This window comes from Anguilla anguilla, chromosome 6, assembly GCF_013347855.1.
Source record: "Anguilla anguilla isolate fAngAng1 chromosome 6, fAngAng1.pri, whole genome shotgun sequence".
Classification (NCBI taxonomy): Eukaryota; Metazoa; Chordata; class Actinopteri; order Anguilliformes; family Anguillidae; genus Anguilla; species Anguilla anguilla.
In genome coordinates this window covers 22992718-23018287 of record NC_049206.1, presented here as the reverse complement: position 1 = coordinate 23018287, position 25570 = coordinate 22992718, and the positions used below count along the sequence as shown (strand labels likewise).

The window sequence follows — 25570 nt, the reverse complement described above, 5'->3', positions numbered from 1 at the left end:
GTTCAAATGCGCTCATCGCGCTGTGTTAAGAAACAGAATTAAGCGCAAACGCTAATTGAACCCGAGCCAAGGTCACGCGGACAGTGCGCCCAGTCAGCTCAGATAGACCGTGGCGCAGTTCACTATCCGGGACAATGCAGTGTCTCGAGGGGGGAGCGGCTGCGATAGCGCGGCTCGGCGCTAATTATCCGACCGGCTTTCATCGCGGGAGGGTGGCAGTCATTTTATTTAGCCGGGGCTGGATGGCCTCGAGCCCCCGGATCAGATGTTTTTACAAGGCACCGCTGTTACACCGCACATCTGTCACACTGGAAAATGCGCCGCTCGTAGATGATTTAAAACGTGTCGAACGAGGCCTCTTGGCCTTGGGTGACTGACGCCAAGTAATTTGTGTCGTGCGGCAATATCGGCAACTTTCAACTGTAGCGGGGAGGGAGGGGAAAAAAACTATGTATGGAAAATGTGCCGCTGTTCTGACAGGTGGCCAATGGGTGAGTCTGTCAGTGCCTGAACATCAAAACAACATGCAGCCAGCCCAGGTGGAACAGCTGGGAGGGGAACTTCACCCGCTGAGTGCACCAGCCCGAGGAGTTCCGCATCACGTACGGAAGGAAGGCGATATCCGTTTGAAAGTTTGAATATTGGCTGCTTGTGGAGTTAGAATGGTGAAATTTATGATAATTCCAAAAACATCTTACCATTTTCCTTTATGCTGAACAGTTCCATGTCAGGCACTAATGGAAGACGACATCAGTTTGAAACTATTGTGATTTTGAAACACATTCTTAAAATCTACATCCAAATCTCCTTTCTGAATTTCACTCAATTAAAGAAAGTATTAGCGTAATCCGGATCTATTTACAATGTAGTTGGAAAGTTGTGGTTTGGGGAGGAAAAATGGAAACGTAAAACTACTGTTATTCCCCACTAAAGTGCATAACCTTGTATCAACATTTTAAAAAATTGTTGCAGTAATGTTTTATACTAGTTGGGATAAATTGTACTCCAGTATGTTCTTTAAGAGTCACAGGTCATGCAGTGCATCTTGAGGTTAGTGGAGATGAGTGGCCATTAATATTTGAGACTGATTGAACTGGCCTTACAAACAGTAATTTATTTTTATTTGAACATATAAAGATGCTAATGTCAATCAACCGATAGAGGTCATGAGAAGAAAACTGAAGAGTTGTACTTTATCCTTGACTCTGAGTCGCCGCTGCCACTGATGTACTTTTCAGCTCTCGATAACCATCGCCGAAAGACGCAGACTGAAAAACAGGAAGCGCGCAACCTTACTGAATTGGTGCCAAAATGTATTTTCAAAGGGTGTGAAAGGTTTAGAACAACAGTGCCGATGACCTCCGCACATACCCGGAGCTCCTAGTGAAGCGTTTTCCTTTTTTGTGAAAAGCCTAGTTCTGGTCAGACTGGGGCAGGACAAGGGTGGGGGGGGGGGTCACTGGCTGACCCTTAAGTGTTTTTGACCTCTCTGCGGGCTGCGGTCGGCGGGGAGTGCGGGTTTCTGAAAGGCCTGGGGTCAGCACCCGGTGACACAGGGCCTGCCACGCTTAATTCCTGTGGAGTCCTGCGGAACAATGGGCCTCGTCCCCCCGCTTACACACTCGTCCTATTGCAGTCCACCCACTGGCTATTGCCTGCTTTCACGGCCAGCGCTCACCTGACCTTCTAGGTGACTCGCTCGGTAACATTCACACACACACACACACAAAAAAAATCAATCAGTCGAATTAAATCCACTGAATGATTGAGTGTTCCAGTCGACGTGATTTCTTCTCTTTCAGATCTCTGCCGTCTGTGCCATTCAAAACTCCCGAAACTGTCCTTCAGTACCCACAGAGAGTAGCTCAATACAGTATGTCCATTCAAGCTGTTTTTGCAGACAGGGGTCACAACATTAGTGTGGACTATGAGTTGATCGAATGGGTCAATAATAATGTCCGTAAAGGGTTGATGGATTTCTGTTTCTCCCCTGCTCTCTAATGCGAAATTGTTATTTTGCCTGCAATTAAAATGAAAGAAAAATGTGAGTGAAAACAATAAATGAGAAAATCTTTGACAAAGTTGAATCAAACAGATTTTATATTTTCTCCCATTACGTCCCAATCTTATCAATAGAGGTCTAAAAGGAGATGAGGATGTTTAGGCAGGTACCAGTGGCTGAGATATAGGCAGTGCGGGCACTGGGTCCTGTGGTGTGGGAGGGCCCATGATCCTCTTGCTAGCCCTACCTAAAGAAAAGTTTGTTCATTTACACGCCCTATCATTTGAGACGCTTCCTCCACATTGGATAAAGCACATGTTTTTCTCCTTAGTGCCATCTGATTGAATATATCAATATAGCATAACTGAACTCGATCATGGTTATTATACTTTGTACTATAGTCTGCGATCATGTCAAACCTGTATGCCCATTCTACGGAAAATATTGTTAAAAATATTCAATTCAATTTCAATTTCTGAGAAATTTGTCTGTGTACGTTGTCCAATGTCAAGTGTCTTATTTTTCATCATGTAATAACGTAATGATGAAACAGAATGGCTTAACTGCTAGCTAGTTTTGGAAGTGAAATTCTAAGGTCAGCTAGCTAGCTAGCTGAGGAAGAGAATAAAGAGGAGTCCTAGCTACAAATAAGCGTATCAGAATGTCTTATAAACACAAACACTAGATCTCATAAGAGAAAAGATAAAATGGACCAGGAGAGAAAGGTAGCCACAGTTGGATGGCTTTTTAAAAAGCAATCGCCGAACTCAACTGTGTCAAAATCTCTGTCTGACCACTACAACGGGGATATATGAACAACCTTCCCTGCTGAACTGTCGTCATTCAGGTTCGCTCAACACACATCTCAGTCTTCTTGCAAAAATGCTTATTGTGGAACACAATCTGGTAATCTTGGATGAGGTGTGTAGGCTACTGCTGTTGCTTATGACATCGCTTGTCACAGTCGCAATAGCAGAGCGCTGTTTAAATTAAAGAATCTTTTTGGACAGGGAAGACTAAATACACTAGCTACAGGCTACCTGTCAAAAGCGTCAGAGCTCAGGGGCTGATTTTGAAGGTGACAGCAGATGATTGTAAGGAATGTGAGGCTTGTCAGATGCCCTTCAAATAAGTGAGTGGATAAAGTGCTTTTCAAGTGGATTGGTGTTGGAATTTTGATGGTGCCAGCCTGTTAGTTTGACTTGGGCCGTCGCTGTGTGTCTCAACAATTGTATTTGATTTGTATAGCAAAGTGGCGGTGCAAAACAGTAAGCTATAATAATAAAATTTCTGATGAGAATAACCATTACCCACATGTTTTTCTTTAAGTGAAAGCAGATCATTAGTAGGGTGGGTTGAGGGTGTTTTCATAAAATAATCATTTTGATCTTAGAAATCGTTTACTATGTTAGGTTGTACATTGTACGATGATTTTTAGTGATCCCAATATAATAGCAATCTTGGGGATTATGGGGTTTTCATAATCTTCCAGTGGTTGCATTAATGCAGGAGGGTTCTTTGAACATGACACAAACTTGAATCACAACAAAATAGTTATTTCTGTTTATTTTAGCCAATTGTCTTTAGGTGTCTGACATTTTGTTTTTTAATTGATCATGATAGGATATTTATTTATTTATTTTACATTGGTCAGGCAATGCAACTCTGACAACAAACGTATTGTCCAAAACAAGTCAATGTCTTCTGGTTCAATACATTTATTCACTGATTCCTTGGTTTTCAATTTTACAAACCAACAAAAATTGAATTGCCACAATTTCTACACAACTCCAAGCTTATTCAGCAAATGTACCCACATGCAACAATCATTTGAAAAGATTGCATGGAGTATCCTTTGAATGGCAAAGAATAAATCTAGTACACCTAATACCAAGAATATGCCTTCTAATAAATTATAGTCGCTGCCAACAGATGTGATTGCAGCTACTATAATTTAGGGGAAAAGAAAAACATCTGCTGGGAGAATGAGCACAGTAGTGATGCAACTCACTCACTGAGACTGTGCTACAGATTCTATACAAAAACCAGATGGGCAGAAGGACCTGATGCATTCACACCTGTCACTCTCTTTCCTAAATGCATAAGGTTACAGTTAGTAACAGGAGTTTCACTGCTATTCTCTTGAGTTTTTGAATATAAATTAAAAGCAGGTGAAATATACAACGTTGCAACAGTTTCGTCCTTGGTTACACCCCTCTATGATTAGTCATAAGATGTATTCAACTGGAATGCCTTAGCTTCAAGCGAAAGGCGACAGAACTCTCAATGTTACGAAAGTAGAGCTGGGTATCTGGTGTGTCTACAGAATCTGTGACATTCCATGCACACTAGGAGGTGGGTTCTAGTCTGAGACATGCACCCACAGCGGCATATAGTCCCTATCTCCAAAGGCAAACAATAGGAATGGTGTTTTATGCAGTGTTCCTAATGATCTGAGGTGATACACCAGCCAGCCAGACCAGTTATCTTGCTGTTGAAAGGAAGTCACACTGGGGCATTGCCAATGACAATGCAAGCTATATAACCGCAGCACAGACAGAAAGTTAAATATTTACAGGGTCCAATTTTATTTACGTAGAGGAACCACCTCTCTGACTTCCTCTGTCACACTTCACAGTATGTGTGGGCCCTTTTATTTTAGTGCCTGTTTTCCTGAGGTTGACAAATTCACATGTAGCCTAAATATGAGCGTAACCACCATCAGTAGATCATTGCATTTCATGATTTCCAAACTAATGAATGAGAAAAATTAAACAGGAATATTTACCAAAATAAAACTGTTTTTTTTTTGGTATAACATTCAGTAGAATTTGCTCCTTCTAGTTCACTTGAGTATATTTGCCAAATTAAGAATGTTTTGTCCATTTTATCATTTTATTTCAGAAAGCATATTCTAATGGGGCCCCTTTTTTAATTTATGAAATACAATTAAGCGTGACTTATCCCAGTCTCTTCCACAGCTAACTGCCCCTCCCATTTCAGTACATTTAAACAGCCTTAAATAATCATACGAAACACAAGTAGGGAAAGCAAGTTATATGACTGAAAGGCACGTGGGTCTTTGTGGGTTTATTCATATTCAGTATTTATTCAGAATACAGTATGTATTAGGGTACAGAGGTTTATCTCATTGTGTAACTTAAAGAAGACTGGAAAATGAAGGCAGGCTGTTACAGAGACTAAGTTAGGAAGGTTTGTCCAAAGAAACAGGGTTTCCACTACGATTGGATGTTCCGGCAAGTCAGCGCCTTCAAAGAAGAACCAACTAATGGACATATGAAATTGGTACAGAATCGAGATTACCAAGTGCTACCCAATAATTTAAATGTTTTAATTGAATGGTGCCCTGTTAAACTTACATGATACCTACATATTAACATAAATCAGTGAAATATCACAGAGGACAACTTCCAACATGTATTTATAGCTAAATAAAAAACAGTGTCGGAATTAAAAGGACATTTATTTTCAATTGAAGTTTTTAAATGTCCCCCTATGATCAAATTTCATTCTTCTAAGCGTGAATGGCATGGACAGAGAATACTGTACCCCCACAGAGACCCATGGATAAAATACACACACTGCCTCTGTGACAGGGTAATCACAAAGTATATATGAAAATAAAGGCGCACTTCATTTTGGGGAAAGATTTGAACACTGAAGTTTCTCACATGCCCCCCTACCCCCCCCCCCCTCCCCCCACCCTTAACTCCACCCTCCCACTCCCTCTCTCTCTCTTTCCCTCTAAAATGATGGAGACAGCGCCTTGGGGCTCTCCAGTTACTATTGTGAGTCCAGCGCTGGGTTCTGTTTGGGGTCATTGTTTGCGCTTAATCAGCCGTAACAAATGGAGCCATCCAGCTCATTACGTATTCGCACACCGAGGTGACCATGGGAAGGCCCTGCCGCCCGGGCCTCTGGGTCGGTAATGACCATCTCCCCTGACCGGCGGGCTCGTAAATACCTCCGTCCCGCTCCCGCCGCCGGGCCGCCGACAAGCCGCGCTGTCTGGATCCGCCTCGTCGCTGAGCGTCGTCTGACGGCCACGCGTGCGTTTCGCTGCTTCTGTGGCGCTCGTCTCCCGTTCTCAGCCTCGCGTCGCCATGTCATCAGCTGTTTACAAACACCCGTTCCTGGATGGCACAGACACCCACAGAAAACTTATGAGGGACCAAAAAACTGGATGGGAATAAGGGGGGGGGGGGGGGGGGGGGGGGCAAATAGGGCATATTGGTTTTTCAAATACCAAATACAGCCCAACCTCAGAGATACATCTTTACAGACAAAAATATAAACCAAACAGTGTAGGACCCAGAAGATGCATAAGCAATTATGCCTTTTCTAGCTCTGTATTATTGTATGTAACACCTAGATTCACCGCAATATCACTGCTGAAAAATGTGACCATTAAGCAGAAATGTGTCAGACTTTCCTGTGATAAAAAAATTAGAGATACTCCGCTCTTTGTAACTGCAAGTTGGACCAGCTAAAGTCAGCAAGTTTGGAACAAGTATCAGTGGGAGCATGGAATAATTTTTTGGTAGCAGTGTAGCAGTTGTCACCAATTGACCATTCATTATTATGCCGTGATTTTCAGAAAGCTAAAATGTACGGATAAAATACTGTTCTAATGATATTCCATGTGTTATTGGTTTAAATGATTTATAGCAACAAGGTGAGAAAAAATAAGGCTAAAGTAATACAAGTGAATTTCAATTTAAAAAAGTTTCGCATTTTGATATCACTTTCCAAACAATTTGTGATTCCTTTGTATTTGTGGTCATCTGGTAATGTAATATTTTTGCTTCTGAATGAGGGTCAATGTCTTAATTAAATTGTAATGATAAAGAAACCCACAATTCAATCAACATTTGACTTTTCTTGTTTGGCAAATTTTCTTGAAAAAATCTTTATGAAAAAAAAAACAACTTTCATTTATTTGTTTGTCAATGTTAGAGACGAATGCCGATTGAATACAGGCCAAGGTTTTTACAAAAAGCCTCGGCCTGCATTATTATTTGTGCAGAAACTCCTGAAGTTATGCATTTATTTCTCACTCAGGAGAGTGCATGAAACCTCAAGTGGTCAACAGCTAATACCACAGAGCGTCAGTCCTTTGGGGGCACACACAATGACCTTGGTGTCCAGCTGCGATGCTGGGACTCTGGACCTCTGCCACATGTACCCCGGGTGCGAGAGAGACGGAGCGAAGCATGATATAGGATTTGCAGCGTCGGAAGACGGTGTGACGCTGGCGTTTGCCCGTTGTACGGGCAAACGTGACAATAATTTGAGCCGACTCACCCGTCCCTTCGTTATAATCCCCTGGATGTGCAGCCCTTGCACAGGTGTCCAGAAAATCCCATTACCATCACTGTAGTCTGGGGCAAAGGAAGGAGGAAGAAAGAGAAGAGAAATAAGCATGACTACAAGTGTCACTGCATGGCACATCATCTCCTTAGAACAGTCTCGAAGAAAAATTCATCTCCACACCTTTCACACCCAGATGCATGCTATGTAATGCTATTGCTGTTGTCATACCATTGTCTGTGTAGTTATGGTTCACAGTTGTTTGAACATAAACTTTATGAGCATCTGCTATTTGACCCACTGTCACTGTACCCCAGTGCTCTGCATAATGTGCTGAATTGTTTGTGTTTAAGATTACCCATCAAGTGATCTATTCAAGCTGCAGAAAAGCTCATGTTTTTTCTGATGTTGTTTTCTAATCAATTAAAAGGTAATGTTTTATGGCAACTAAGCTCCTGAGACTTGTCAGAAAAACAGTCATTTAGTATTTAAACATGTTTGACATAGCACAAGTGTCATGGATGTCAAAAACATGTTGCAGTGAAATCTTTCAAAAATATCATTTACGTTATTTTCATTGAATGCCCCGTGTAGCCGTGTAAAGAAAGTTTCAGCACAGTTTAATTTGTATAGAGATGCATCTCCTCTACAGGGGAGAAAAATGAATTGCCAGGTCTTAGCAGGATATGATGCCATCTTAGCTGGGCCTATTTTACCTAACAAAAACAGTATAAATAAGTAAATAAGGCTTAGTGTGTGCATTACTAAAGAGATTCCAGGATTAGCGCATTCCAGGAGAGAAAGTGCTGTTTAAATGCTGGAACACTTCTCAGGAACAATGGAGCCTATCCACTCAAGCCTGTGGAAAACGAGTGACCGATGCAATAGACCAGACTGGCTAACAAAGTCGCAAGTGGCCACTGCAGTGAGGCAAAACAGACTGGCAAAAGTGATGTGCGACTGCTGAACTGGGACAGAGGGAGCAATAGCTACTGCCGTAGCGACCCAGACTGACCAACAGAGCAGTAAGTGGCCAGTGCAGTTTGGAGGAAGCAGTGTTCCTTCAGGCTGTGGTAAATTAAATAATGGCAAGGGACTGATTTGCAACCATATAATAGGCTTTTTTTTTCTACTTCTGTCGCGGGGTAGGGGGGCTCTCCACGTTTTCAGTCCCTCCCTTCCTCTCCCCATTATTGTCTGCCCTGCTCCGCCAGTCTCAGTTCGCAAGCTGGGGGCTGCACGCTTTGGGATAGGGAATTACCTGCCCCCCACCCTTCCTCAAATTCCCTGCTGACATGTTGAAATCTCTGCAAGACTGGGTAGCAAATGATCTTTTGCCACACAGCATCCTTCAACCAATTCAATTTGTCCTTTTTTGAATTCTGAATCGTTTACAACAAAATTTTTCTTATGTTTATTTATTTATTTATTTATTATTTATTTTACTTTTTTGAGTTCAGAACAGGCTCCCTACTGTGCGAATGTCCGCTGTTTCCTGTTAATGAAACAGGAAGCTGTAATAAAAGGCAATAAAAAGTACCATTGTGGGGTAATTTCACGACTCAACATTGGTGATAGGTTCACCACTTTGAAACTTTTGTTTTTATCTACTGGTTTGACAGTTTTACTGGGATAATAGAATAAAAAATTAGAATTGAATTGAATAGCATAACATTACATTTATTTAGCAGACACTTTTATCCAAAGCAACGTACAAAAGTGCATATCATGGTCATTGTGACGTTATTATTGAGGTAGATCTGGTTTAATTGTACCCAACTGTATTTTCTCCCCATCCAGTCAAAAACATCTGCATTAAAAACTATGACTTATCATTCCAAAGCTATTAGATACCATTACATAATACAAAATGATTATTATGTCTCAAAAATATATAAATTAAAATGAGTCAATAAATGTCACACTGTTTAAACTTAAAAATCAGTATTGCTATTTTTTAAGATACTTAAACATAAATATAAAAGTTTCAGACTTATCTTTTAGCAAACGCAATTACAGATAAGGGACAGCACCATATTCTCTCAAGGGGCCTCCTTAATGCTGTCGTTAACTGTAGACTGAGCCTAAATTTAGCCTCATTCATTGGTAACTAGTGATATGGAATTAGATTCATTTATATTCAAATTGACAGTCCTTACATTACCAAAGCAGTAAAGAGATTCATTATTTTCACCAAGAGACTGCTATGGTCACTACCATTCATCGTCTCCATTTTGTTTCTGAAGGGCAGCTTAGCTCTTAAAAATATGAAAACAAGCTAAATATTTTATTGTCCAAAGCTTCAGGAAGTAAAATTTGCACTCAGGCTTGACCGTGCATGCGCAACATTGCTAAGACTGCTTGTATGGCTGAGAAATTCTACTGTAAAATTGCTTTCCACTGAGACCGAAGGAGGCCAGTCAATGGTGTACCCCTGAGAAACCAAGATGTGAAGAGAGGTCTGAAGCTGCCTGCGGTACAAAACAGGAAGAGCTTCACTGGCATTGTGGCCCTCGCTTTATTCGACGGCGAGCGAGGAGAAAGGACTGGCATCTGTCACTCACAATGGCGGTAAGGAACGTCAGAGGCACGTGACAGCCGAGGCATGCCCTTCCCCAACCCCCTCCCGTCACTCAAAAAATCCCACCACCAGCAGGAGATCCCCAACTGTCAGATTCCTTTCTGCCTCGATACCCACGCGAGTCCGCACCCATGAAGACAGGGTCTTTGGAATTCATAGTATTCCATCTTCCTGATGGGAGACAATAGGGAGGAAGAAGAGGGCTCAAAGGTCACAAGATGCACCTGGCTTGCAAATTAGGAGAATGCGACGAAGGCACTGGTTGCATAATAGTTACAGAAAGCTGAATTTGGGATTCCCTTCTTGTGTAAACCACAGTAGCTGAATATTCTGTCAATGGTTCACTGACTGTCAGTCACCCAATTTACGGGCTGAGTCAAAGTTATAATACTGCACGTGTTCTTTTTTGGCTCCTGCGGGAGAATTCTTTATTCATTTAGTTCAGTTACTCGTCAAAAATGTGGAGATGACAGACCAAGACCAAATCATTTTTGTTATTCATTTTTATGTGATCTGAGAAATCTGTCTTCTCTGCTTGTTGGCCTACCTTCAGTGCTTAATCCTCTACCATTATCACCCCTTCCTACCCGGAAACAGGAGAAGTCAGAACCCTACCACAAGCATTATGCCCATATGGAGGTTTTATTTGCTTACTCCCAAACAGTAGCACTTAGAACCTCAGTTAAAATGTCAGCAGCTATATTTCACATATAAACTGGCTACTTGAAAACAGCCAGCATTTCCTGTGTTGTATGTATATGTATATGTATATGTACTGTATACATGTACGTACACTAACTGGATAAAAGCTCCTCCGGTTGACTGACTTTGCGTTTATAACTGTTTATAAGCATAAATTAACCCATAACTGATCCCAGATCAGGGGAAGGCAACTTGGGGCAGAAGCTGAGAAAGAAGCCGCTTACCCTGCCTCACGCTGTGCTCCGCAAAGCCAGCAGCTCATCTGCCCTTTCATTCTTCTCCTCCATCAAACAGAAAAACTGCGAGAGACCCGTCTATCTGGGGTAAAAACCACTCAACAAAAAAGAGGCTAGGAGCGAGTGCTTACTAAGCCACAAGCCACAAGGGACCCATTCAGTGAACAAGAATGTAGCGAGTGGAATCGCGTCCCCTCCAGTCCCTCTTGAAGTGGCATGTCTAGATCAGTACTGTATTCAAGAAGTTTCAGGCAAAATTGTGACATAGAAAGCTACAGAAAGAAGAACTATGAATAAAGTAATAAATTAAAATGAAAATTGTACACAAAGTCAACATGTGTGGAGAACCACATGACCATGCCACGCCATACAAGGAGACATACCCCGATGACTCCGTTTGTGGGTTTCGACTGCCTTTTCAGCACGAGTCCAGTACCCAGTCCAATAAAATAGAAACTATTGTCGCCCTCTCAAACCTTAAAAAACAAATCGAGGCTGGAATTTGGGGGCAAAAATCTGTATGATTGCTAAGAATTTTTCGGACGCGGGCTAGCCGGCAGCGCCGCTCGAAACGTTGGGGCTGCAGAGAATGGGCGTCCTTGTTTTTTGGGGGCCCCGCGCGCCGCAGCTGCCTCCCGTTTTTTTCGGCGGTTTATTACATGCGGAGCGTCCGATGAATGAGGGCCGCTGTTTTACTGTATGTCACAAGTACAGGACGGGCCTCCTACCCCCGCAGAAGAACTGGCTGATCCGCAAGCAAGGCGCTGCAGTAGTAATTCTTGCGAGGGGAGCCAAGCATAAAGGGGGCTTGTTGGGGGTCTTGGCGAGGCCTACAAAGTCCTGCCTTTAGGGCCCGTCGATGCCATCCCCTGTTGTATTCTTTGGCACAGCGGGGCACAAAAACATGGATTGTTCGCTGTTGTCGAGTTGTCCAAAAATTGTGAAATGACAGTAATGACTCTGTAGAGTGTAGTTTATGGGTTCAAGTAGGGTTGGGTCTTTTTCGGAGGGACCTAGGGCGTGGAGAGGGAGAACGTTGTCTCTTCTTTCGCGGTGCTCAGCCCCGAGTATGCCCCAGCTAATTTGCAACCAAAGTACAAATCTGTCCTATAGGTTCAGTGGAATTGCTCCTATGAATTACAGAGCCTCTGGTTCTTTGCTGGTAATAATTTATTTCCTCCATTTTTAAAATATGTTCCATATCAATAATTTCATTTTGTGGTCAGGTGAAAGGTTTTAATGCTCAGTGCTTAATTAACTGGCATATAACTGGAACACAGTACAATACAACACAGTACAGAACAGTGACTTCTCTTCATCTTTTAAAATATTCAATAAAAGAAGCCTTAGATACATTAATAAATCAACTTGTTTCTAACCAACTATAATTTTAAGATGTAATCATTGCTAATAAAGAACAAATGATGAGTTTTCGTGGAAAAGAAAAATGAAATTAAAAAAAAAAGAAATTTAAAAAGGTCGTAGAATATATGATAAGTACACGGGGCCTACCCCTGAAACAGCGAAACAGCTTTTTAGGTTTGTTATTTTTTTTGTTTCTACGCAGAGGACGGGGGGGGAGGGGGGGGGGGGGGTTGCGTTTAGCCCAGGCTGGCCCCCCTGAGCAATGCTGCAAACGGCACGGATTTGGAGCGCCCTTTTGTTCGTCCTGCCTGCTGACGGCTCACACTGCTGATGGGCAAAAACCCTCTTTCCCCCACTGCAGCACTTTTGAAACAAAAACCGCCGTGGCACTGATGAGTAATGCCAACTAGTCAAAAAAAAAAACGTCCCGTTAAACGAACGTGCGCCACCGAGGTCGGCCAGTAAACCAGAGAGGGGGCGAACAGCAAAGGTTTTCTCTGCTGCCTCAGAACCTTTGTGTCAGGAGGCTTTCCAAGAGTTACTGATCCTTGCAGTTAACAGCTTTTTTTTTTTTTTTTGGTAACAGGATTAAGGTTCCACTAATTAACCATTAATGAAACGTTTGGCCCGGATTCAATTAATCATTTGTCCTTAGCTTTGACTGACAAATCATCCGTTTTCTTTCGGTTTGGCAAGCTAGAGTTGGTGATTGCAAACCCATATGTGAAGGAAAATAAACTTTAATCATTAGTTAAAGAAAAGTTAAGGGCCAAAGTTAACAGAATTCCCGATAATGTTAAATAATTCCATGCTTGCCCAAATACAAACACCATAGGAAAGAATTTTCGACCAGACACTGGAAAAACAGATGATTTTATAGTATTACTTGATAATGAGCATATAGAAAATAATATAGACACAGTGAGTAATTTCTACTTCAGGATTGCCACTGAACAACAATTAATGTTGATGACAGGCACTACAAAAGCAGTCAATAAAGATTATAACCAGCACTGAGAAAAATTCTGTTCAGTTTTTTGTCCCATTAATTAACATTAGTTCTCCGTACTCATTGATGATTAATAAGAAATTACTGGGAAATTAAAGTATTTTCCACTAATCTTTATTCCCTGTTATGCCAGTATATATATATATGTATATATATATATATATATATATATATATTATAAAATGACAGTTGACATACGGAGAGAAGAAAATTCCTCCTGTGTTTTCCTAATATTTTTATTACAATTCCCATATACTCTTAAATGCACAGCGAAACTGCAATATATCCCCAAGTTAGCATTTAGCCACATTCCTACTGTTCAGTAAAAAAAGTGTGATTCACATGCATGCTTCCAGGGTTTGAACTTGGGGGGGTGGTGGGGTGCCCACAGTGTGGATCAAGGCTCTTCAGTGCTTTCCATGATGTCACACAGCACTTTCTTTCTTCCAGTTTGTGACGCATCACTCACGGACCATGAATGAGGTGGAAATTAGACCTCCGTGTGGAAATGTGGGCCGGGATGTGTGTGTATGTGTGTGTGTGCGTGCGTGTGTGTGTGTGTGTGTGTGTTGGGGGGGGGGGGTCCAAAACAAATTCAAATTCAATCACGTAAAGAAGCCCCCCTGGAACCATAGTTCCCACTCATTTGGCCCTGAAAGCACTCAAGAATGAATCAGGCAATTAAACACATGACAGACGCCTGACTCACAGAGGGAAGACACAATCCATCTAGATGACAGGGCATCGACTGTTTCCCTTGTTCTCACGGTGTCTTGGGGCATTATAGTTGTAATAGACTCCTTAATAATGCTTTTAGGGAGGTTGAATACAGAAATGATAATTCCACCTCTTCAGCCACGACTAGTACTACAGCTAATTATGAAGAAATCAAAAGATAGCCATTTGTTCATTAGATTTAATTTACAGCAACAAGCTTTGATAATGCTGTGCTCACATTTGTAATGACCTGTAGTACCACTTGTGTTGTGATTCACATAATTTTGCCGAAACAAGTGTCTTTGGTTTTTCATCTCCTTCTCCTACAGATGCCCCCCCCCCCCCCCCCTCCCCCCACAATCTGCTTCTCTGTGATTAAGGATAATTCAAGACTAAATAATACCTTAAAATTATTGCCATTCAACAAATACTTTGTATTTATTTTTACAGCTGTGTTTATCAAAGCAGATCAAGAAAATGGTCCTGTCAGCTGACTGCTGTAGTGTGTACAGGTGCATTGTGGGTATGGTAATTTTTCAACATTAGTCTTAATATTTGACTCATTTAAAAACAGGTGTTGGTATTTTATCTTCGCAAACACCTTGTTTTCTCTCTGATACACAGCAAGGACTTGACACTGGTGATGTGTCAGCGGAGAAAATCGTTGAGGATCATACGTACAGGATCTTGCTGCATATTTCCAGAAGCAAATGAACGGTCTCACAGTTGCAAATACTGTTGAGGTAAATGCATTGAGAAACCATGCAATCATGCAGTTAAGACTGTCCAGCATCCAAGAAGGAGGGGGTCCCTGAAATAGAAACACCTACACATTCATTGTGATTCTCTCCATAGCCTGATTCGCACTAGAATAAAACCAAGGGTGAAAGTAAGTAGTCCTATTTATGCCGAGATGGCCATTGCAGACTTCTATACCTAGCACTCAAATCTTGTTGATGTTCACATAGCAGAATCTACCAGACCAGTTCAGGCTATTCAACTGATCAAAGACACACATCCATTAGCTGTGAAGATCCATTAGACTGTCTGCTGCCTCTAGATCTGAACACAGCACTCTCCGAGGGGATACGCCCTGAGAGATTAGATGAAATCATGAAAAATCACAGTGACATAACTTATGGGAAGGTACTATCCATGGTGTGGTCAGCAGAGTGAGCGTGACTTTAAAGAGGAGCAAAACAAACATTTCCTGGATTGTCCATGGACAAGGATGAGCAACAGCTCCAATTCCCACAGGTCACTTTGGTCAATGAAACCAGGAGAGCCCTGGTGCAGCAGAAAAAACAAGTACCCTCAAGAGTAACCTATCAATTAACGTATCAATTCTAATCTCAGTCTGTTGGGGGACAAACAGAAGCTTTAGAAGATCCCGTGTTAAACTTCCAGAGTATACCCACAGATGACAATGGAGTCCCATGTTACACTTCCAGAGTATACCCACAGATGACAATGGAGTCCTATGTTACACTTCCGGAGTATACCCACAGATGACAATAGAGTCCTATGTTATACTTCCGGAGTATACCAGCAGATGACAATGGAGTCCCATGTTACACTTCCAGAGTATACCAGCAGATGACAATGAAGTCCCATGTTACACTTCCAGAGTATACCCACAGATGACAATGGAGTCCTATGTTACACTTCCGGAGTATACCCACAGATGACAATAGAGTCCTATGTTATACTTCCGGAGTATACCCACAGATGACAATGGAGTCCCATGTTACCCTACCAGAGTACATCAGCAGAAGACAATGCTGAGGAAATTGAACGGAAATACAAATCTTATAAACAACCACATGGTTTGGTGGTGAGGCATGTGAAACAATATTGTTAGTTTATGGGTTGCATGTCACATATGTTTCATAGACTCTCTACCGTATCCATATTACTCACTGTTAACTACCCACAAAACACACTAATCAGCATTGAAGGTGTAGGGCAGGTATGCTATATTGAACTAGGCTACCCAAATTACCTAAAGAGATGGAGGAAGCCTTTAGTACGTTAGACTGCCTCTTCAATAAAGGTCCTAACAAGGCAAGTCACTATGCCCTGATAGGAAACTGTTCAACTCTCTGGTGAATTTGTTTGCAGTGTTGATGATTTCATGTGTGCCATGTTTGCCAGGAGGCTGATTTAATAAAATAAAATGTGTTTAATAAAATTGTCTCTTCTCGGAATAAGCCTGTGCAATTGTGAATTGTTGCACTCTAGTAAAGAATGGGACAGGGCAGAACATTACACTCCCCTCTAAAAGAGTGATGCATTAGCAATGACATGGCTGACACCTGTTATTGGAAGAGAAACTGAAAAGAGGTCTCCTAAAAAAAAAAGGCCTCAAAGATTCATCTGTGAAAAACCGTGTGAGTTTCAGTTTGAAGACTCCAATTGGGCCATAATTCTGTTGATGTAAGAAGCTGGTCAAGGCAGTTCCAGATGCTTTGTCAAATAATGATCTGAATGTAGGAAATACTGTATGTCTGGAGTGGAACACAGGACTGGTCAAAAGGAGAACATTTATTAGCAAATAGAGGCTGGAGCTATTAACGAGTCTAATAACCCATATGCTTCTCCAACTGTACTCGAAAGAAAGAAGCCTTAAGAATGATGGGCAATGATTGTAGGTTCAGGTGCTTGACCAAATGGGATGCCTGCCCTTTGCTTCTTGCCAGGTGTAAATGGTTTACTGTGCTGCATTAAAAAGGGGTTAATATAAGTTTAAAATAGAGCAGGCCAATAAATGTAAGACTGTCTTTACCAAGCATTTTGAAATTCAACAATTCAAGACATCGTCTTAGGGATTGACTAATGCAATTAACTACTTTTTGACTAGGTTTCAACATCTGGTGGATAAATCTGGTGGAAAGAATGATCTTTTCTGAATTACTGCAGAAGCACGAAGAGAGCATAATGAAGGTTATACATTTCTGAATCACTCAAGAAATGTAATGCCACTATATTGCCTTCTGGTTGGAAATGCCTCAGTGCAGAAGACTGGGTAACATATGAAGCCTATGAGGAATAATTTGCTTCCGTTTGAGACGTATCTGTGAAATTGGGTTACTGAATGTTTGTCATGTTTAAGCATTGAAAAATTGACCATTGAATGTCCCCTTGCACAAGCACTATTGAAAAGGAAAATAATAAATGATAATGCACTGATACTGTTTCCCTCTGTCCCTAAAAGGGGTATGTGGTTCCTGTTCCCTGAACCATGAACGTTCATTGAATCCAAATGACAGAAAAACTAATCCGTATACTTTAGTATATCTAAAGACATACACGGATAAACAGTGTTTACTTTTATGCTTCATTAGCCATTTCACATGCTACTGTAATTACAGGTAAACAATGATTTCACAAATTTGGAAAACTAAAAGGAATTTTTTGAAGTTTGCACCTACCATAGTTCCTTGTGATGAAGACAGATTAGTATTTATTTTTCAAAAATGAATGAGGCAATTATGTCTGAAATCTGTGTTTGCATTTTGTTTCACTCTGAATTCCCAAGATGATAGGTGAAAATCATTCAGTATCTGTATTGCTCCTGGGTTACTTGTTCTTAAATAATTACATAATTTGTTTGCTTAGATTCTCATCTAGGTGTTAATGCTTTCATTTTCAGTAAAGAACATTTATATGATTGGACGTCTGCTGGAGCAATTCATTGTAAGTATCATTACGTGGTTTACAACAGCAGTGCCTCACACAAGAATTGAATTGGAAAACCTAGATGTAAATAATAAAAATTATATTTACATTACTATCTTGGTTCACTTCCTAAGATGATCCGACCAAAATAATTACAAATAAAGTACATCATGAATATATTTTTTCACACAGAGTTTCTTAAACTTTGTTATGTGTATGCAATTGAATATTTGATTTTAAGATATTTAACAATGAATTCTCTTTCGTAGTTGATATTGTACACATTGCTCTTAAGGAAGCATTTAAATGTTTTATAATTATAATCATTAATTCTATAAATGTCAATATACAGCCACAGTGTAATCCTTGTGTGTAACGCTATGCTTGTGGCGAGGGATAATTACAGTCTGCAGATGTTCAGTGCCAGTACTTGAATCAGTTGGAGTGTCCATGCTATTATTTACACTGTAGAATTTTACAAAGGTTACGTGTGTGTGTGTGTGTGTGTGTGTGCGTGCCTGTGTGTGTGAGTGTGCTTGTGCACGTGTGTTTGTGTGCTTGTGTGACTGAAATATATTGCTGGAGTGACATACTACCAAAATGTTTAACATTTGAATAAATTACCAATCTTTGCATGCGCAACTCCTCAAGAGAAGCTGGTGGGGTTGATTAATGCACTGGGAACCCCACTTCCATGAGCACATACACATTCACAAACTCTCTCTCTCTCGCCATTGAAAACACTTAACAAGCTTTTAACAACCACCTCCAGCACACTCACACATTTCTGGGGGCCCATTTGTACGGACCCCCTCGCGGCTCTGAGAGGAAATCTGTCACTGTCGGCTAAATCCCGGCCTAGGCTTGTCAGTCGCGCTTCTGCTGGACGGGGTCAGGGGGTTAAAATCGATTTTGCCGACCACCTGTGGAGGCCGGCCCGCAAACTGACTCAAAAAATTTATATCAGAGTCAGAGCTGCCCACCACCCAGGGACCGGGCCCTGTCCGCTGCTCCCACCACAGGCGCCTGTCCTCAACAGAAGCCAGTGCAGGCGGAGGCGGGAGTTGTTGACCCCGCAAACTGACCTCTTCAAACTTCAAATAAATTGTTCTGGCAGTTACCACGGCGACTAGGCATCCCAAGCTTATCCTTCTTACTGGAAGGAGAAAAAAATGAAGGGAAGCAGAATCTCAGCCGCTTGCTAAGTATGAATGCAAATGTTGCCCCCCCCCCCCACTCCCCACCCCCTGTCCCCGCACCCCAATGATTTTATTTTGAAAAGGTGCTTCCTTGAACTGCATTTGTGCAGTGTGCTGCTATTCCACAAAAAGTTAGCATAAGTCTAAAAGATAAATGTGAATAGAAGTGGAAAAAAATAGGTGAGCAAAATAAGCATGAGCAAACACAAGCTTCTCAGCCCTTCCCAAATAGACTGACGTTAAATGGATAGCGATTCAGAAACTGAAATTGCAAAATAGCAGGTAAAATCTTTGTGAAGGGAATTTCAGTTTAAATAATTTGTGTTTTCAAGTGTTAATATTTTGTGTCCTTGTGGTCTAACGGGACTGATTTTATTTTCAAGTTCCATTATGTGTGAAATGCATTTATGGATGTTTAGCCATACATTTTTTGTAGGATCTGTATTTATGTGACTTAGCAGATCTTCCTCATAAGCCTTGCGCAATTTTTGAAAAAGTCAAGATGACAGGAAACATTTTAAAATGACAGCTGTGCAAAAAAAATTGATTTAATTTTAATGACCTATTTTTGAAGTGTTTTCATGTTCATTATTTACACCAATGTGGACCAATAAAATTCAAGTTTCCTTCCATGCACAACATGCATAACATGCAATTACAGTCCTTTAAAGTTCCCCTAAGTACATGATTATTCAACTTATATATCTCTGAGAACCCTGTGAACTTAAGGAATAAGTTAAAGCTAAATAGAGTGAATATCCTAACCATCATTTTTAAGCACTGAAGTCTCCATTTTTTGCGAATAATGAATTACATCAATAATGATCTTACAAAAATGTACAAGATGCTACGACAGTAACTGATCGTTGATGTGGCACACACGTTCTACAGGGTGGCGCGGGGGGGGGGGGGGTGGTGTCCTGCTCCCTTAAATATTGCGCAATCATTGAAGTCAAGGGACTGGCTTGTTTGAATAAACTCGGGGCGAATGCGGAATGAGTCGCGTTTGATGTGAGATCTGCATAAGTACCGCAAAGCGCCCGCGCTGTCAGATAGCATAATCGATAGGAGAAGAGCAGCTGTTCGGGATCTGCTTCATCCTGCTCCAACGCTAACTTGACATGGCGCCTCGCCAATTCCTGGGCTTTTCTGTTTGGAGAACAGACATCTGAAGGCTAATAATTCGTGCTGTAGGAACTGAAGTGCTTCTTCATCCGCAGCGCTACATTGTAAACTATAGCCCAGTTTTTTTTGTGTAGCCTACACAACAGCCTATTCGGAAGAAAACCGTAAATACTCACTCTACATATTCATCTTGAACACTGTGCGATCTCCTGACAAAGAATGGAATAAAATGTGACGTTTCCAACTTTAAGGCTATTCAAATGCTTTATTTTTTAATTTGCTGTTGTGTGGTTAACACTTAGCCTTCTCTGATATTCCCGTAGGACTAGAACACACAAAACAAGTAATGCCCATTGTTTCAAAATGATTTTAAATGCAGATTAGGCCTATAGATTAAATATTAGTTTTTTGTAAATTCTGTGATTTTGTTAAATCTATCTTAAAACATGCATAAATCCATTTTGGAAAATAAATGATTTAGTTCGTAGGCCACTGCAGATTGAGAGTCAAGAGCTGGGCCTGCGTTTAAGTGGTTTTAGGCAACTTGCGAGTTTGTGAGTGGAAGTTTCCTGCACGGACGATGAAACCTACTCCCGCCACCAAACCATTTCTGGCCGCTGTCGGAGCTGTCATTTCACAGAGGGGACACAATGATGAGCTCGATAGTGACAGAGCTCTGATCTCAGCGATGGGGAGATAGCTGGGAGATTAAAATGGCTCGCTTGTTCTCCTCGGTCACTCGATAGGCGTGTGAACTCCCTCCCGTATTTACAATCGAAGGCAGTGACCGAGTCCAGCGCTGACAATGATTCTAGATTAGGCCCCTGCAGCCCAGCTCTGACCCGACTCCATATTTAAACTGCGAACAGAACAGACAGGAGTCCTGACAGTCGTTCCTGGCAGACTGTTGGAATTATAATGAAGATAACCGCTCTATTAAGCAGTCACACAAAATATTGTTAGCTTGTTGCTTAAGGTAATACAAAAAACTGTGAACAAATTGCGATGCAGGATCATTGCCTGTTCAAGCAATACATACTGCTACTGCAGCCTACAGTGTGATAGATAGTTCACTTTTGACAGTCACAAAACAAACCAAATGTGCCAAATATAGGAAAGAAACAAGGTTCCTCGCTTTGATTGTCCTATTGGTTTTTTGGTGGAAGCATATGTAAATCCAAATAAAACACCAAATGAGTAACAATGTGAAAACAAGACGACTGTCAAATGCATGATAATCCATAGTGGACTTGAACGATCAATAGCCAACTTTTGAAGTTAAGTATAAAATTTTGAGTATAGTATAATTAAGTACAAGTTAGGCTACAACTGACACTAGCCTACTGTTATGATAAGTTGAATAGCCTACATCATTTCCTCAAAATGGTATTTAGGCTATGGTGGGGGAAAATGTAGGCATATACATTGTGTTTTTCATTTTCCCAGTTGTAGACTAACATAAAAGAGCCTACATATGAGTAAGCCAATGAGAATAACTTTGTGTAAGTTTACTGCGCGCAAGCTGTCATCCTATTAAATGAGTTGGCCTCATTTTCCCTCTTCTAAACCTCCACAGTCCTACAGTAGGCTAAATCTCAGTTCACCAAGTGGCTCATGTTGATAATAACTTTTCATTCAAAGCTTTAAGAAATGAAATCAAAAGCAAAGGGGTCGTAAACCCTCTAGTTTGGATCAATTAGTCCATTCGTTTTTCACTGTTCCGGTGGTGGGCTAAAAATGTAGTCCGGGGGAATGCACGCACATCCAAAATATTCCAACAGGTGCAGGATAAAAAAAATAGTTAGTAAGAAGAGAGAGTATATCCGCACACTATTTCAGCTCCCAAAGTGTACCTGGCGAAGACCTTTGAGGTCAAAACATTGAACTATTAAATCACTTTGGGAGCAGAAAAAACAGTGTGCGGATATATTCTCGCTTCTTTGGGTTAAAAATGTCACATTTTCTATTATGCATTTGTTTATTAGTTTCCATATGGGTAAATCATATAATTGATTACAATGACTTGCAAAAATGTGATGCCAATATGCTTTTGACCTTGGGCCTATCCTAAAATATTTTTTTAATTGACCATGTATTTGACCCAATCACCGCCCGCAAAAAAAAAAAAAAAATTAATAAATAAAAAAACATTTTGCGGATGTATGCCCTTTTTCAGTGTGTAGACTATTAGGATCACAGGTCTTAAACATGACTTAAGAACCGAACTGTAGATTGTGGTCAGCCCACAGCAATTTGATTGTATTTATTCAGCTAGTTGGATTGTAAGCAAGCCCACGCGTTCGGGGCCGAGTTCTCCGCTTACTTCTATTCAGAGGGTTAGGGTCACGCCAGAGAAATAAAAAAAGATCCTTTGTGGGGTCCCTTCTGAAACCAGACCAACTTTTTGTAAACCTTTTCTTCTAAAAGCATACAAAAGCCTGTCTTTTTTAACTCAAAGAGGCAACGAACTGTCGGGTTTTAGGAAGGGATTGATCTAAAATACTTGCCCTAGACAAGATTAAGGGTAGTTTTACACACAATTCCCCTTTCACAGTGTGTGGTTAGGCCCGTCTTGCCCATTTGTGTCATTTTGTCTATACTTACAAATGTCTGATGCTCCCAGAAAAATAATTACATTTACCATCTAAATGAGAGAGCTTATGAAAAAATAAAAAATCTAGGTTGCTCATAGGGCCTACCAACCAATAAGAAACAAACACTGATATAAATCAGCTTTGTGAATAAGTTTGTCAGTGGATCATACCCTCATTGGTGTTCATTTTTTATTGCCGGCTTATGCGTTTTTACATTTTAACGCTTTCATGTTGGTTCTGTTGGATTGTTCCTCATGTGACATAGCCTAACTTCACATACAAAACAAAACTTCTTTTATAGGTCTAGAGCAGATAGGCATACTAAACAGAAATTCCCTCCAGGCAACAAATGACAAAAGATTCAGTTTGTCAGTTTCCAGCCATTACACTCACTGATCAAACAGACAGTATCGTAATATGAATTTATACCCAGGTGACAACGGCCCAACATCAACCTGCTTAGCCAATGCAAATGATTCACTCCAGTGTAATGAAGGCACAGCCAGAACAATCTAGGTCCAACTATTCTCAGGAAATAATTACTTATAATGTCTTATAATAATTATAAATGCATAATCTCACAGAGCTATATCTGAATTCAGTGTAGACCTAGCTAAGTCCTTGACATAGACAATAGGATTTGATAAGTATTGCATTCAACAGGCTCTCTTACTGTACTAATCTAAGGTAAAGCTCTGTATAGGCCTACTGAGGCAAATTTAGGACAGTAAACCATGAGGTACAGTATACCATAGGTAGGGACTGACCAACAAATGTCTTGGTTTCTAATCAGTGTTGTCTGATAAGACTAACAATAGGCTAAACCACAGCAGTAAAACTTCTGAAGAGATTAATCATTATATGATAGTAGATTGACAAACGTTCATGGATTTAATGTCTGTTAAAACACCAAAAGCTACAGATGTAGGGTACATGTAAAAGTTTAAATGGGTCTTACACATGAGGTCTAGTATTTTGAAATTAAGCCAGCCAATTTGTTTGAATGGCAATTGGTCATTCGTTTTGTAAAATAGGCAAACTAAACATATTTCCACCAAGGCATGCCACTTATAAATAAGCACACGGCTGTACTTCATCGGTAGCTTCATAAGATGTCATCTTTGTTAATATTTCAATCACAACTAGCCATTCGGGGTTAAACCAGTGACGCGTAGATAGGCCTACTGTATGCTATGCAGCTCTTGACCACCCTCGTGCCATAACCGGTCCTCACGAAAGCAACAGGCTATTGTTCCCAATTTACGCGAAGTGGTGGACACACGGTTACATCAGTGACTGTTGCTCGTAACTGTTTTTGCTGTTAAATAAGTCAACGTAACCACAAAATTGACTTAAACACGGGCATTTTATATTTGTGCCTACTTCTTAACGTTTTAGTGTTCTTCGGCCTTCACCTGTTGCAGCATGGATTGTTTCTGCAACAAATGTATTAGCTCCCGATTTGTGGGACAGCAAACGTGTAGGTTAACAATACGGTGGGAAAATTACAATTTTATTTAAGTTAATACTTTATTCATTGAGTGTGGACGAACATTATATGTAGACCAGCAAACTGAAATAGTGCTGCATTTTTTATTTGTTGAAAGGCTTTTGTGAAAATTACATTGTAACTTTTTATAGGCCTACATTAATGTGGAACAAACCTCTGGGTTTATCGGTGTTCTTAATTAAAGCCTTGGCAACCACATGAAACAATGGCTTCTCCCTAATGATATTTACACTAAAAGCTATATGCTGAAGTCATCTCAACCGGCTTGTTTTATGAATGTTAGAAAAACAAAGGTCCGTCTTCTGCTTAAAATTCGACTACTGTCCATTAGCAGCGGGTAACTTCTCAAATCTGCACAATTAGATCTGCATTGTTTTCTTTGAAAACCACCACATGAAAATAAATTGTGTTCTCAGTGGGAGCCAATCGTGTGAAACGTGTTGCATTAGGCCTATATTATAACGGGACTGTGATTGTCGAAAAGACAGACCAATTACCTGCTGTTCAATAACGATTAAGAACGTAGCCTTCAAACTCGAATTATAGTCACCAACCCAGTATACACTGTATATAGCCAAATCAGTTTCATTGTTCTTATCTCCCCATAAACAAACCTCGCACGGACGGTCACTCTGCTTGCTCACTTTTTATATTTACATCACGACTATTCAATTTCATTAACTGGATTTGCAATATTATAAGATATAGCCTACAATGAAAGTAGCCTATAACACTCATTCTATCATTATAATAAAGTCTAAGAAATTAAACTACAGAACCCAGCATATTATAGAAGAAATGGAAGTTCTTTGGACGTTGCACGGTCTGTTTTTTAATTTTTTTATTAATATGCTATACATTAAACTGTGTGTGATTTAATGTAAAGACAATGATAGTGGGAGTCATTGTCGACGGTAATGAAATAGCGCTCCATTTAGAAATTATATGGTTCAGTTAAATATGCCTAGCAGCAGCTATAGGTTGTCATTGTGTATTGATTGACGGCATTGAGACTAGGGAACAATGATTGCCATTTCAATCGCTTTAATAAATGAAACAGGATTGTTTTTTCTTTAAGAATTTCAGTATCCTTACCATAAAAACTGAATTATAATGTACAAGCTACTAACGCACATCTAAACTGTTAGTGAAAGATCTTTTTTGTATCTTGCATGCATTCATTATACACACACAAATTCACTCACACAGTGAATAGTGGCACACAGTTTCCCTACGATGTAGGAAAACATTTCATACTAAACAAATCATTCCACCAAATTTAACAGAAGTTGGCCACAGGAGTGCAATTATACCGTGTAAGCTGATAAAAAAACCCAAATGATGGCCTACGGGTGTTGTCAATGATGTATGAAAGTTGATATATAGCTCTAGAAAGTTCAAGGGCGCAGTTGGTGTGATCTAAGAAGCACTGCAGTGCAATGCACTCGCAGAGGTCTGAGCCTAAAAGTGTGAACGCGCAGAGATGGTGCCCTGCCGGTAGACAATGTGTGGTCTATTGAA

At 40.6% G+C, this 25570-nt stretch overlaps 1 long non-coding RNA gene across 3 annotated transcripts in view; it reads right to left on the bottom strand.

Moving 5' to 3' along the window:
- LOC118228762 overlaps window positions 1–25570 on the bottom strand; it is a 58113-nt gene that overhangs the window by 5089 nt on the left and 27454 nt on the right. For all 3 annotated transcript variants that reach the window (XR_004765532.1, XR_004765531.1, XR_004765530.1), the window contains 2 exons: window positions 7328–7404; window positions 5988–6156 (listed from right to left, as the gene is read on the bottom strand). This is a non-coding gene — a long non-coding RNA (uncharacterized LOC118228762). The remainder of the gene's footprint in view (window positions 1–5987; window positions 6157–7327; window positions 7405–25570) is intronic.